The sequence below is a fragment of the Nothobranchius furzeri genome, chromosome 9 (genome assembly GCF_043380555.1).
Source record: "Nothobranchius furzeri strain GRZ-AD chromosome 9, NfurGRZ-RIMD1, whole genome shotgun sequence".
NCBI lineage: Eukaryota > Metazoa > Chordata > Actinopteri > Cyprinodontiformes > Nothobranchiidae > Nothobranchius > Nothobranchius furzeri.
In genome coordinates, this window is record NC_091749.1 from 64,506,021 (window position 1) to 64,520,184 (window position 14,164).

The 14,164-nt window shown below is 42.9% G+C and overlaps 1 protein-coding gene across 1 annotated transcript in view; it reads left to right on the forward strand.

Moving 5' to 3' along the window:
- Positions 1-14,164, forward strand: part of LOC107381616 (large ribosomal subunit protein P2) — a 129,465-nt gene that overhangs the window by 30,722 nt on the left and 84,579 nt on the right. The window lies entirely within an intron of this gene.

Consider the following 14,164-nt stretch of genomic DNA (forward strand, 5'->3'; position numbering starts at 1 on the left):
TATCTGTAATTAGAACAAGTTTGGTGTTTAATTCTAAGCTTTTAACATAAAACAGATTTGATTTTGTTTGTGAGCTCCAGAAACAAAATGTTGCTCTATAATGTCGTTAAGATATTTTTGATGTTGCGTGTGGAGAAAACATCAGTGAAGTGAATTATCTGCAGCTCAGATACTTAAACTAAAGCGAGCTGATTCAGTATGAACTGGAAGTAAAGGCCAAAGCCAGATTAACCAGGTTCCTCTCAGGCAGTACAGAGATTATTCATCTGAAAGGACAAAATTTGCAAAGGAAATGAACTTTCCGCTCCAAACAGCAGAGGCTGCTCTGTTGTTTTTTCTGTGTCCTACTTGTGACCGTCGGGTCAGGTGAGGATTACAAAACCTGCAAGAATAAGGAAAGTTTCTGAATTATTCATCAGAAGTACATGTTTTAGTTTTGGTCCATTATTTCATGTGTTTGGTGTTCTACAACTATGTGGAAGACGACTTTATTGACCGTAATGGTTTCTGGATTAGTCGTATGCAGCTCTCTGCGTCTTTGTGTTTTCCATCAGTACGTCCAAATTTAGATGAAGAAAAAATGCCATTCAGTAGGACTTCCTAAACTGTTGTTTTAAGTTCACTGTAAGGGACAAAAAGGCTTTGCTAGGGATGAACTGGTCATTTATTATGCCCTTTTAAAGAGCAAGTCACCCCTACCAGAGGATTACTCCGCTGCCACTTCTTGTTTGAAAAATACAACAAATGCTGTTGCCTAGCAGACCGAGAGGGCGGAGCCACTAACAAATACACACACACACACAGGCTCACAACGACACTCTGACATCATATGGTACCAGCTAGGTTCTAGGGTACCTCTTAGCCAATAGCGACGGCAGATTTAAATTCAAATGCAGTGCAGAGATTTTACCTGACAACGGCACAACACTGACAGTTTTAGGCAAAAAATTTTAAATTTGAACTAAAATGCACTAAAGTGCTAAACTACTGACTACACGTGTCTGCAGCACGATTAGACACACATTTATATAGTTTATCAGAAAAAAAGTTGATTTGGGGGTGGGTGACTTGCTCTTTAAAGTCTTCAGGGCATAATAAATGATTCAGACTGACGTAACCAGCTAAAAAATGTGAAACATGATGCTGCATCAATATTTATTTGAATAAAATTACTTTAAAATAACCTGAATTGTTGCATTCTAATGATAGGAAGCAGCCATGTCATCAAACACCTGTGTGTGTGTGTGTGTGTGTGTGTGTGTGTGTTAACACACGGCAAATATTTTTGCAGCCAGTTAATCAAATTGTACAAATATAAAGACGACTTTGACTTCATTATTCTCTCATGATTAAATTTGTCATCAAATAAAAAAAATTAAAAAAACAACTGAACAAATGTAGAAATCCTATTTTTGTTTGCATTTTTTGGTCAGTAATAGTGACACCGTTGTGTTTGTCTTGTTCAAAGTACTGGTTAATAGTGATGTGTCGGTCACGAACGAACCAGTTCTAAGAGCCGGCTCTTTGACGTGAACGACGGGAGCCAGCTCGTCATTGGGAGCCGTCCCCTCCCCCCTCCCCTCTTGCCTTGGTGAAAGCTACAGGCGATTGGTCAACATGTGTAACTGCGTGTCCAGACTGTCCACACACAGAGCAGTAGGGGCGGGGAAGAGGGAGGATCAGACTCAGACACACAGCAGAGCACATGCGGGTGGAGGGAGACGAGAGGGAATGAGGAGGAGGAAAAAGGCGAGCGAGAGAGAGGAGAGTGCGACGAAGACGGTGAGAAAATGAGCGCCAGCAGTCGGAAAGTGAAGGTTTCTTAAAGTGTTCAGTTATTAAATCCATAGACATGATAAATATTTGATATATTGCATTTTTTACATTAGTAAATCATTTTACATATAGTTTTGCATTATTTTGGTTATATATGTACTCTACGCAACAGAAAATCTGAGGAGCCACTTGGGAGCCGAAAGAGCCGGCTCTTTTTGGTGAGCTGAGCGAAAAGAACCGACTCTCTAAAAAGAGCCGGAATTCCCATCACTACTGGTTAAGAAGAGACTTTTGTTGCTATTTGTAATCTGATTCTAAAAACTAGTTCTATTCTGTGTGTGTGTGTGTGTGTGTGTGTGTGTGTGTAGATGCTTGAATAATATTGTAATGATATTATCTTACATTATTATTACATTAATTTAATTTTATCTTCCATTATATTATCCCCTCTCTTTCCTGGTCTGGATAATGAAGAGGGTGAGATTATTTGATCATGTTCTATAATTAAATGTCAAATTAGAATTAGATCACTTGTGCATGTTTCTCTATTTCTAAACTAAATTCAAGAATATTGGAACATGCAGTCCTGATAAATGAAACCAACACATAATTAGGTCATTTATAAATAAAATAAAATCACAGGAGCCAGGAAAAGTCTGCAGAACTGGTGTATTCCCCAAACTAAAAGCAACAGCATGGATGTAATCAGTTCTGGTGCATAAATGATTCAAAAGGAGACCAGATCTGACAGAAAAACTCATAAATGTTGAAAAGACGTGACATCCACTTTTAGCTTCTATGACACAAAAGGAGGTAAAATGTGATTAATTAACCATCAGTTCCCATATGTGCGATTATATAAGTGCACTCATCAGAACCGCCACGCACCCGGACGTGCTATTCGAACAAGTTGCTGCAACTACGTTTGCACCAATGAGATTTTTATACAGGAACAAGAAGAATTCAGCATTTCAACAATTTGATTTTATGTTAGTTAAAGAGCAAGTCACCCCCTACCAGAGTAGTACTCCACTCCCACTTCCTGTTTGAAAAATGCAACAAATGCTGTTGCCTAGCAGACCTAGAGGGCGGAGCCTCTAACAAACACACACACACAGGCTCACAACGACATTGTGACATCATATGGTACCAGCTAACGTTCTAGGGTACCTCTTAGCCAATAGCGATGGCAGATTTAAATTCAAATGCAGTGCAGAGTTTTTACCTGACAACGGCACAACACTGACAGTTTTAGGCAGAAAATTAAAAATTTTAACTAAAATGCACAAAGTGCAAAACTATTGATTACAGGTGTCTGCAGCACGATTAGACACACATTTATACAGTTTATCAGAAATAAAAAGTTGATTTGGGGGTGGCTTGCTCTTTTAAGTAAAAAAATGACTAAAAAAAATAACCTCAAATAATAAAGAACCTTAACAATTAACCGTCCATCGTCTCAACCCGCTTGTCCATGCAGGGTCACAGGGGACTGGTGCCTATCTCCAGCGGTCAACGGTCAATCAGGTGGGGTACACCCAGGACAGAGAGCCAGTCCATCGCAGGGCAACACAGAGACACACAGGACAAACAATGATGTACACACACACACACACACACACACACACACACACACACACACACACACACACACACACACACACACACACACACACACACACACACACACACACACACACACACACACACACACACACACACACACCTAAGGACAATTTAGACAGACCAATCAACCTAACAGTCATGTTTTTGGACTGTGGGAGGAAGCCGGAGTACCCGGAGAGAACCCACGCATGCACAGGGAGAACATGCAAACTCCATGCAGAAAGATCCCAGATTTACCTTCACTGCGCAGCCTAACAATCAACTAAACAGCTTTCATATTATTTCTCTTTATGAATAACATTTTATATCTGTTGTAGCAACTATTGCTAAAGTGAGCTGTCAGAAATGAATTTATTCTGATTAATTGCAGTAATCTAAAGATCCCCATGAGGACTTTAGATCCCGATGGTCAAGACTTGTTATTGTTTGAGGTTTGTGTAAATTTTACTGACATTAATTTTGTTTTGGACCAGATGCTAAAAGTTTTGGATCAATCTTAAAGCTCATCATGAGCCTTTTGAATCTGTTATTGAGTCATATTTCTACAAATGTATCAACAAATCAGCAGCTGCTAAAATAAAACACCATAATCAACATGTTTACATCAGACTAGTTATTTCCTGTCTCAGCACTAAAGAATAGTATCTGTACAAACATTACAATATATCATGTAGTTTGATATTTATATCTAGCGTTCAGGACGATGAAGAGAAGATGGTTTGTCCATTTTTAGACGCTGCATCCTCACAGTGCTCCTCTGCCAGAGTAACTCCTGCACTTCTCCAGCTGGCCTGTAAAATGGAAAGAACACAACAGTAAGACTCACAAAGCTTTAGGATGGACAAAGAAGGGTCAATGAAAGAGAAGACAACGGAAACAGGGTCTCTGATTGCTGCCGTCAACACAGTTTTTGTCGTGTGATTACGTAAGAGTTCTCAGCCGTCAACCCGGCATTAAACGTCAAGGAGATCGCCGCCTGCTTTTGAAACACGAATAAATAATTTGTGAGCAAAATTAAATTTAGAGCCGATCTTAAATGGGTTCAAATGCATCCTAAGACTTCCTTTTCCAGACTTTGTTACATAAACTATCATTTTTTTCATTAAAACTATGTTTGTGACGTAAAAAAAAAGATTAAAAGTCTAACAACATGCTCCAGGTCTTCTTTTTTTTAACCAGTTTAGGATTTTAGAAAATATTTTTGTGATTTTCTGTGTAAATCTAGTGAACAGCCTTTGTTGAGAGAAATAGATATTACATCTTTTAGGACTGATGAGCTACTAATGAGTCCGAGTACATTTTGCTGCCATTTTAAAACGGTTTCAAAAATTCATGGATTGTTTTGAACTTTAGAAGACACTAGCCTTTGGTCTTTGGCATCACACTTTTTTTCTTTTGGCAGAAACATGAAGACATTTCTTCTCCTGGTTGTAAAAATGCCAAATTTGGCAGCTTCTGCTGATATTGCAGCTTATAACTACCGTAAATCCTCTAATACAGGCCCGGGCCTGTATTTGACCCAAGCTCATCAAGCTCCAGGCCTTTATTGGAAGGAGGGCCAGAATTAGAGGCAGGCCTCTATTTCTATTTGAGCAAAATGAACTAATGGTTCGCTGGAGTTTTTGACAATTAAAATTGCGCCCACATTTTCAAAGTTAAACACATTTTTTTTAACAACGGTAGTTTCTGCTTCAGCCCTCTCCCCCATCCCCCTGCGCAGCGGCCACAAACTCACTGATGCGCCTGCAGCTTCTCGGAGTTCCTGCTGCTCTAAACATTAAAATAATTATTTCATTTTCTGTTCCTCACTTCTGATGACCTTCAATGGTGTCTGTTTGTTGCAACCACCAGGTACAAAAACTAACTTGTTTTTATTTGACTATTTTTCTGTCCTGTCTCTGTTTATTATCTTCCTGCATCTCCTCTCAATCCTAAAGAAAAACTGCTACCTGGGTTTATATATATTCACCTTATGAGTTACCTTTGAACTGCAGTTCTAAAAGATCTACCGACCGCAAAAACAGCGGAGTGCTCCCTGCTTGGCGGCTGCATCAGTGATCGGTGCGTCGGAGGACAAGGTGATGCGCCCCGCTCCACAGCAGCGAAACACATCAGGTGCAAATAAAAAACAGAAAACATTAAAGGAAATGAGCCGACATGAACGATCGCGTGTCAGTACCTACGGTCTGGCACAGTGCGTTGCCCCCCCCCCCCCCCCCCCCCCCCGAGCGCAGGAGCTTGTCACCTGCTGACAGCAGGCTGCTGTCTTTTCCGTGGACTGCATCTTGCCGGTCATTATCACGTGACAGCGACTAGTCGATGACAGGCATAAAAAGTCACTATAGTGAAGTCGACTAGTTCATACAACCCCTGCTACTGCTCCCCAGTGTTCTGCAGCATAATCAGCACGTTCTCTTTGAACTTGATATCAAATTTTCGCCTCCTCTTCGTCTCCGCACGGTTAAAGTTACCCTCGCGGTCTATCACTGGCAAATCAAAAGTGAGACGGATGACACAACCGCCCCTGTACTTGCTTGTTACCACATTCCACCCGGCCACAATTAAAAGCCGGCCATTATTCACCGCCGCCGACTCCAACACCGGCCAAAATTGGAGACCCGGCCTTTAATTGAATACCGGCCTGTATTAGAGGATTTACGGTAACCATATGAATCTATGTAAATAACAGTATAGGACACCATTAATGATGGAGCTGTTTTCAGAGGGCAACGACACATTTCAGTCTAGGCTTCTTCCAGACTAGCCGTTAGCTCATCTGTCCTGTTGGATGTAAATGTTATTTAAACATCTTTTGTACGTTCGTTCTGTGTACTGTTTTTTCTAACTGCATTACTTGGTTCATTTTCCAACACAGCAAGAGTTGTTTTACCGTGTTTTAGCTGACGTTTTGGCTAACGCCGTAGCCCTCCTCAGAGCTCGTCGCTGTTGACGCTGACAGGAAGGCTACAGCGTTAGCCGAAACGCCAGCCAAAACAGGGTAAAACAACTCTTGCTGTGTTGGAAAATGAACCAAGTAATGCAGTTAGAAAATGTCTTTTCTCCAGAGATCATTCAGGAAACCATCCACACTGGGTAGAAAGTTTTTATTTGTAATTTGTGCCAATTTTTCTAAGCTTGGTCCCACAATAAAAAATAAAAAAAAAACATAAAAGTTCATTTTTTTCTTACCTGACAGTGCTTGCTCTGCCTCTTCGGTGTCCTCCACAGCCACAGGTTTCATCAGCAGGGCTAAGACCACCGCCACACCGATCACCTGTGAACAAAAACAAGCCACCTGCATTATCTCTCTGCATATAAAATAAAGAAGCTCTTAAACTAAATAATTCATGCTATGACCTGTGCAACAGGCTGACAAAAACAATAGCAGACAATTCTCAGATTAAAGAGCAAGTCACCCCCTACCAGAGTATTGTTCCACTCCCACTTCCTGTTTGAAAAATGCAACAATGCTGTTGCCTAGCAGACCGAGAGGGCGGAGCCGCTGACAAAAACACACACACACAGGCTCACAACGACATTGTGACATCATATGGTACCAGCTAACATTCTAGTGTACCTCTTAGCCAATAGCGATGGCAGATGAGTTTTTACCTGACAACGGCACAACACCGACAGTTTTAGGCAGATAATTAAAATTTGAACTAAAATGCACTAAAGTACAAAACTATTGACTACAGGTGTCTGCAGCACGATTAGACACACATTTATACAGTTTATCAGAAAAAAAAGTTGATTAGGGGGTGACTTGCTCTTTAAAGTCAAACTGACTTTTCAGAGAGAAGTTGTCTGATTTCACCCACCTTGAGAGGCTGGAGAATAAAAATGCTCTCAAAGAGCGACAGACCCAGAGACATGACCCACTTGATAGACTTCTCTTTGCCGTACTGAAAGCTGTACAGCAGGGTGAAGTAAGTGGATATTCCACTGATGGACAGCAGCAAGAACCAGCCAATGAACACGCACCACCAGGGCAGCCGGAGGCCTGCAGACACCTTCTTCTTCCTCCGCACGGGAGGTGGGCTGCTCAAAAAGGATGGAATGAGAGGTAATGGAGAAAAAAACATCTAAATGTGTGTGTGTGTGTGTGTGTGTGTGCGTGTGTGCGTGCGTGTGTGCGTGCGTGTGCGTGCTGTCCCACCAGTTTGCCAGGTGGCTGGAGAGGACCATCTCGGTTTTGCGAACCAGCAGGTTGGCCAAGCTAAGAACCCGGTGGTACTCCTCTGGGCTCAGGAAGTTTTTTCCATCCAGTTTCTCCAAATTCATCAGGAGGTGACAGAGACCAGCCAGGAGGAACTTACTGCAGTAGACCCAGTGGTTGTTGCTCTCATTCTCACCTGTGGCAGGTAAACACACACCTCTGTTGCACTTACATTCCTCTCTGAAGCTTACCCATGCCAGACCGGAGGAAATAGATTTTATTCCACTCACGCGAAAAACAAATGAGGGAAACATGGAGCGTGAGATCGATAGGCGGATTGGTGCTGCATCTGCGGTGATGCGGGCGCTGTACCGGTCTGTCCTGGTGAAGAGAGAGCTGAGCTGGAAGGCTTTATGGGCTGATCTATGTTCCAACCCCAACCTATGGTCGCGACCTTTGGGTAATGACAGAAATAACGAGATCGGCTGAAATGAGGTTTCTCTGCAGGGTGGCTGGGCTCTCCCTTAGAGATAGGGTGAGAAGCTCGGTCATCCGGAAGGGGCTCAGAGTAGACCCGCTCCTCCTCCACATCCAGAAGAGCCAGTTGAGGCGGCTCGGGCATCTCGTTAGGAAGCATCCTGGACGCCTCCCTGGCGAGGTTTTCCGGGCACGTCCAGCAAGGAGGATACCTAAAGGACACTCCTTTCAGCCGCTTATTTCCACAGTCTCGTTCTTTCAGTCACTACCTAACCTGCATCACTGCAGACGCAGCAACCGTCCTACTGATCTTGTACTCCATCTTTCCCTCACTTGTGAACAAGACCCCCAGGTACTTATACTCCTCCACTTGAGACAGGACCTGATCCCTCACCTGGAGAAGGCATTCTACCCTTTTCTGACTCAAGACCAAGGTCTATTTTTTTCCCTTGGGTATCTAAAATGTGGTTGCTTGTCCCGTTAACATGAAAACCACTTTGTGCTTCAAAAGTTTGACAAACAGATTACATTTTTTTTCTTTATAATTTTTTGACAGGCTACAGAAGATGATGATACCTTGCATATGCTGGATAAAGATGTGTAACCTGTCCAAAGCAGGGCAAAGGTCATCAGCGGACTCCAGCTTCAGCAGCTCTGGCATCTTATTTCTCTCACTCATGCTCACCAAAGAAATCACCTCCTCAGTCTCCTACACACACACACACACACACACACACACACACACACACACACACACACACACACGCACACGCGCACGCACACGCGCACGCGCACACGCACACACACACACACACACACACACACACACACACACACACACACACACACACACACACACAAGTTTAACTAAGTCTTAACAACAACACCAAATTCAAAAGTTCTAAACCAAACCCACTCTCAGAATTGTTGGCATGGTGATGGCAGGCGGTCTGACATTTTCTGTGAAGCCGTCGTTTTTAGATTTCGAAACAATCCGAGGTCGGATGCTTCGGAAGATGGTGATGATGAGGATGTTGATTGGGAACATGAGGAGGCCACACTGCACCCCCACCATGAACTCCTGCCACCTCATCGTCATTGAACCTGAAAAAACAAGTGCAAAAATCCATAGTTATTGACGTGAATCGACTAAAACAATTCTTAAATGAGCATCTGCAGCCCAGGAAGTTGAGATTGATACAAAAATTAGCTCCACATGCCATGTTTCAGATGCTTAAATCTCCAAAAATAAACATATGTGCATTTTTTTGTATAAATAACTGAGCAGTGGTGTAAAGTGATTCAGTAAGCTTTCCTTCTTCTCTGATAGAAGATGTGCAACTGAGAAATCTGCAGTCACCTATTGAAAAGAGCACAGGTGAGCTCTCATCCACAGGAATGTTCCAGAAGGCTATGTTGATGGCCATGGTGCAGAGGAGCAGACACATGCAGCAGGAGACCCTCTGGGCACGTGTGAAGGGACTCCGTGAGGGAGGATCCACAATGGACACCCAGATATGTTCATCCCTGAAACCAGTTGATGTTCTGCTCTGGAAAATGTTCCTGAGATGAAACAGATAAAGCAGTGAGGCTTCTTGTTTAAGACGTGTGTGTGTGTGTTTGTTTTAGTGTAAATAACTCACATGAAGCTGGCGATCTCGTTGTTTTTTGCTGCGTTGAAGGTTTTCTTGGTCATGCCGTCTCCTTGGTCAGAACTCAGCCAGCAGTTACAGAAGAAGTGCCAGACATTTCGACTCTGAAGGTCCTGGACGATCACCTTGTTGACATACCTTTAGGTTGAGAAAGTGAATTTTAAAAAGATCAGAGTTGTATTATGCAAGGCTAAAATAAGGTGTAAGAAATGGCAACACATTTGTTTTCTGAGAAAAGATGGAGCCACCAAAAGTCATTTCCCCCCTCTCCTCTGACACAGAACTAGTCTGCATGAGATATGGCCTCAAGGTCTCATGCATTTGCTTCTAAACTGCTTCTTTCCAGCTCAAGAGAAGAATGAAGAATGGACTCTCTCCTTTTAATAAATCAAAGAACTCTATTTTTAATAAGCTAATCAAACAAAGTGTTAGTCAATAATAAGATGTGACCAATCTGTGAAATCAAAATATTAATTACTTTATTATAATCCTATAGAATATAATAAGTAATATGACTTTAAATGTTTCCACTAGGACTGATATCACGTAGCGTTAAGACATCACACATTGCTTTTACTGATCCAATCAGAATCTTCCAGATCTGACGGAGGCGTGGATTTGGTGATGCTTGGTAAATCTGTCATCTTTTCATTTGACCATAAACCAAAACATCCAAAGTATAAAACCATGCCCACATCATCTTTAACGCCAGTTCAAAGCGTTCTAGAGAAATTGACGGAGTGGCCAATCCGTAACTCTCCTCTTCAGCCGAAAGAACCAACGACAAGCTGGATAAAATCTGTTGCTGTCCCACTTGCTGCAACGGTTCCTTTCAGAATAAAAGCTGAACCATCACAACCCGTTTTGGGTCTTGTTAGATGTCGATAAACTGTCGTGACCCGGAAGTATCTCAAGACTGGTGGTCGGCTGCAGCGGCTGCTTCTGAAAGCTTCGGCTCCAAAGGTCCGAGCTGGACCTCTACACTATAGGGCTGCATCAGGATTGGGTCCCGCCTGGTCCCGCGGGACCCAACACAAATTTTGCGGGGGTGGGCGGTGTGAACTTTGCTGCGGGCGGGAACGGTCGGCTAAAAGAAACAGTGCGGGATCGGGATGAATATGATCGAGTCGGCAACTGATGTTGAAAAGAAGCTGAAACAAGGTCTTTATGACACAAAAACCAAAGCAAGTCAAGTCAGACATTTGGAGCAGTTTCTCCGATCAGGTCTCTCTTAGAAAAGCGATCTCGATCACTGCCTGATTACAGAGGAGAATAGAATATGAATATGAAATGACCTTGATTTCATTAATCCTTTAAGCACCACACAGTAGCTCCTTTATGTTTTTTTTAAGAATTGTATAGTTTAAGTAGCGAGGAGTTATTTGAAATCACACAAAAAAAAAAAAAAATTGTAAGTCGCTTTGGGTAAAAGCGTCTGCTAAGCACATAAACATAAACATAAACATAACATGCGCCGAGGCGTCACCGATGACCCTGGTGACGCATCAGCGTTAAAGGGTTAAAAACTAAATGAAAACAAAGTGCGTCAATCCTGACCAATTTGTTAAAAGACGTGCAGGATCCGATCAATTTGTTTTTCCCTCATTCACAGTCACGGAGATAACGGTGCAGAGCGCCTGGCTCTGGTGTTAATCAAGTTAAATTATATCTCTTTGCAACAATTTTCACAAGAAAACAGAACAGTTAAAAGCAGGGCTTGTGCTGACCGGACAGTTCCTGTATTTGACCGTTTATTTTGACGGAGAAAGAATAGAAAGAATTACCCCGACGCATGCAGACGAACTGACATTTTATTCGTTATGCACATCACGGATGTAGGTAAATCACTCAAGAAATGATTCCCATCTGAACATCTGAGATGGACACTGCTCAGCGCAGCTCACTGTCAGAGTGTACGTACGGTGCACAGCGAGCTGAAGATGTGGAGAGAGGCTTGGAGCGCGTCGCAGAACCAGAGCGCATGCAGGAAGGTTCCTCTCACTGAAGCGAGTGTTTTCCAAACCCTGTCTCTCAGAGAGACTTGTCACTTAGAAAATGTTCCCTGATTATGAAACTTTGGCTGAATAGCGCTTGTTCCTGTCTCCAATGTGGCGACACATCCAGGAGCCGTCTGAGGAGAATCCCAGAATCTCACATCCTCTTCAGCTCATAAAGCGCCTATATGATTACGCACAAGCGTGACCCGTCAACCCGGTCTCACAGTAAGACCGGGTTGGAACTGTTCATGTTTACGCAGACAATCTTTACATAGAATTGACTTACAGATATAAAATTAATTCAGTGAAATATAAAACATTTTATTTAAATATCCAGTCATTATTTTACAAGCACAGAGAGCCGCATCAGATGGATGGAAGAGCCGCGGGTTGCCGACCCCTGGTATAGCCTAATGACATGTTTTCTCCAGGACCAGAGAGGGCACAAACTCAATACATCTCTTTTATTGTGAGGTAATAATTTCTCAGAGTTTTGCGGTTGCGAGCGGGAGTAGACATGCACACTGCGGGTGCGGGCGAGAGTGTAACACACACGTTGCGGTTGCGGGCGGTAATGGTCAGAAATTCAGCGAAAGCGGGATGAAGAAAACAGTCCCGTGCAGGGCTCTACTCTACACCTCCTGAACTAGACAGGGACATCCGCTAAGGGTACGTAGACCAACAGAATGGCATTGAATGTGTTTATGAATCTCCTAATCAAAGCTTAGCGCGAAGACATCACCTTCACTTCCCACCAGAACTAATCATTTCTTTGGATTTGCTGGTTCTGAGCAACATTCCACACTACACTATTCTCTGTCTCATTCACCTTAGTTACACCATACATTTAGTGTTGAAGTCAGTCTAGTTTTAATTTGTTTAGTAATAAATCGTTAAACTTTTAAAACTTGACTCTCTTCTGTTGTCTTTGATTTGATGTATTTGAGAAAACTATTTTTTTCCGTCATGAATTAGTCAAGTTCTGCTACATTCTGTTGTTCTTCAGTCTTCTCTAATCAGGCACGGCTGAGCGCCTGCAGCCAGCAGATTACTGCCTTCACAAAAGCAGCTCTACTCAGAACAAGTGTCGCTGGGGAAGCATGCTGACAGGAAATGATTACATACATTATACTGTTACAATAATAATGATAATACATCAAACTTATATAGAGCTTGTTTAGGACACTCAAAGATGCTTTCATGCACTCTCACATTCACACACTGCCAGTGATGGTAAGCTACTTTGTAGCTGCAGCCACCCTGGGGCGGTCTGACAGAGGCGAAGCTGCCATTTGGTGCCGTTGGCCCCCCTCACCACCACCAACACAAGCAAGTTGGTGTCATGGTCTGTGTCTGCGTCTCACCTCATGTGTCTCCTTTTGTCCTCATTCGTCTCTAGGTGCTCATTTTGTGTCTTCTAGCGCCCTCATGTGTCGTGTATGCATCTTCCTCATGTGTCTCCCGGTGTTCCCCATTTGCCCTCTAGGTTTCCCCCCTCAGACTTCCCTCTCCCAGGTGCTGTGCTCTCTTGGCCCCCTCTTAGCCACGCCCCTGTAGTTTCGTTCTGTAGTGTTTTCCTTTAGTGTCAGCTTCCCCTTAGAATATTAGTTATGGTTCATGCCTTTTGGTCTTTTGTTTTTCTCTTAGGTCATTTTCCTTTGTTACATTCTTTCATTATTTAGTGTGTTTTTTCCCACCAGTGTTTTCTTCCTCCTCCCTGAGTTAGTAATTGTGTTCACCTGGTCCCTCTCCCCACACACCTGCAATTCATCTCCCTCTCATCTTCCCAGTCCATACAAGCCCTGTCTTGTCTCTGTGTGGTTGTCGATCCATTGTGTATTTGTCAGCGTTGTTCGTGCTCCGGTTGAGTTTTTGTCTCCAGGTCTTCTTGCTCTTAGTGAGCTTTTGATCTCTAGGTTTTTTTGGTGCTCTAAGAGAGCTTTGGGTGTCCTGTGCTCCAGGACTTTTGGACTTTGGCTCACTGCCTTGGATTTAATTTTGTTCTTTTTTCCTGCAAATAAAAGGATTTTTACTTTGAACCAACTTCTGCTTCTTGTCGTCTGGGTAATCTGCATATTTGGGTACTAAACATCCCCACAACGTGACAGTTGGGTGAAGTGTCTTGCCCAAGGACACAACAACAGAATACCCCTGGGCGGAGTTGGAATCAACTCCGATCATGAAGCAACCCACTCTACCTCCTGAGCTACTGCTGCCCCAACTGCTACTTCAAGTATGTCTACAAGCCAACAACTTACAGCTGGACAAAAAAGACATTTTGGACACAGTTTGTGGTTTGAACTGTTTCAGGAACTGGAAGATTGCCAGATCAGAGGAGAGCTTTATGTTTATTAATTCTTGATCATGGACTCAATCAACTGAATGTAAATGTATTGCTCTATGCCTTTTTGCATGCTCACTTATTCAGACACACCCACACAAGCCACACACACACACATTCTTGACTTTCCACACAC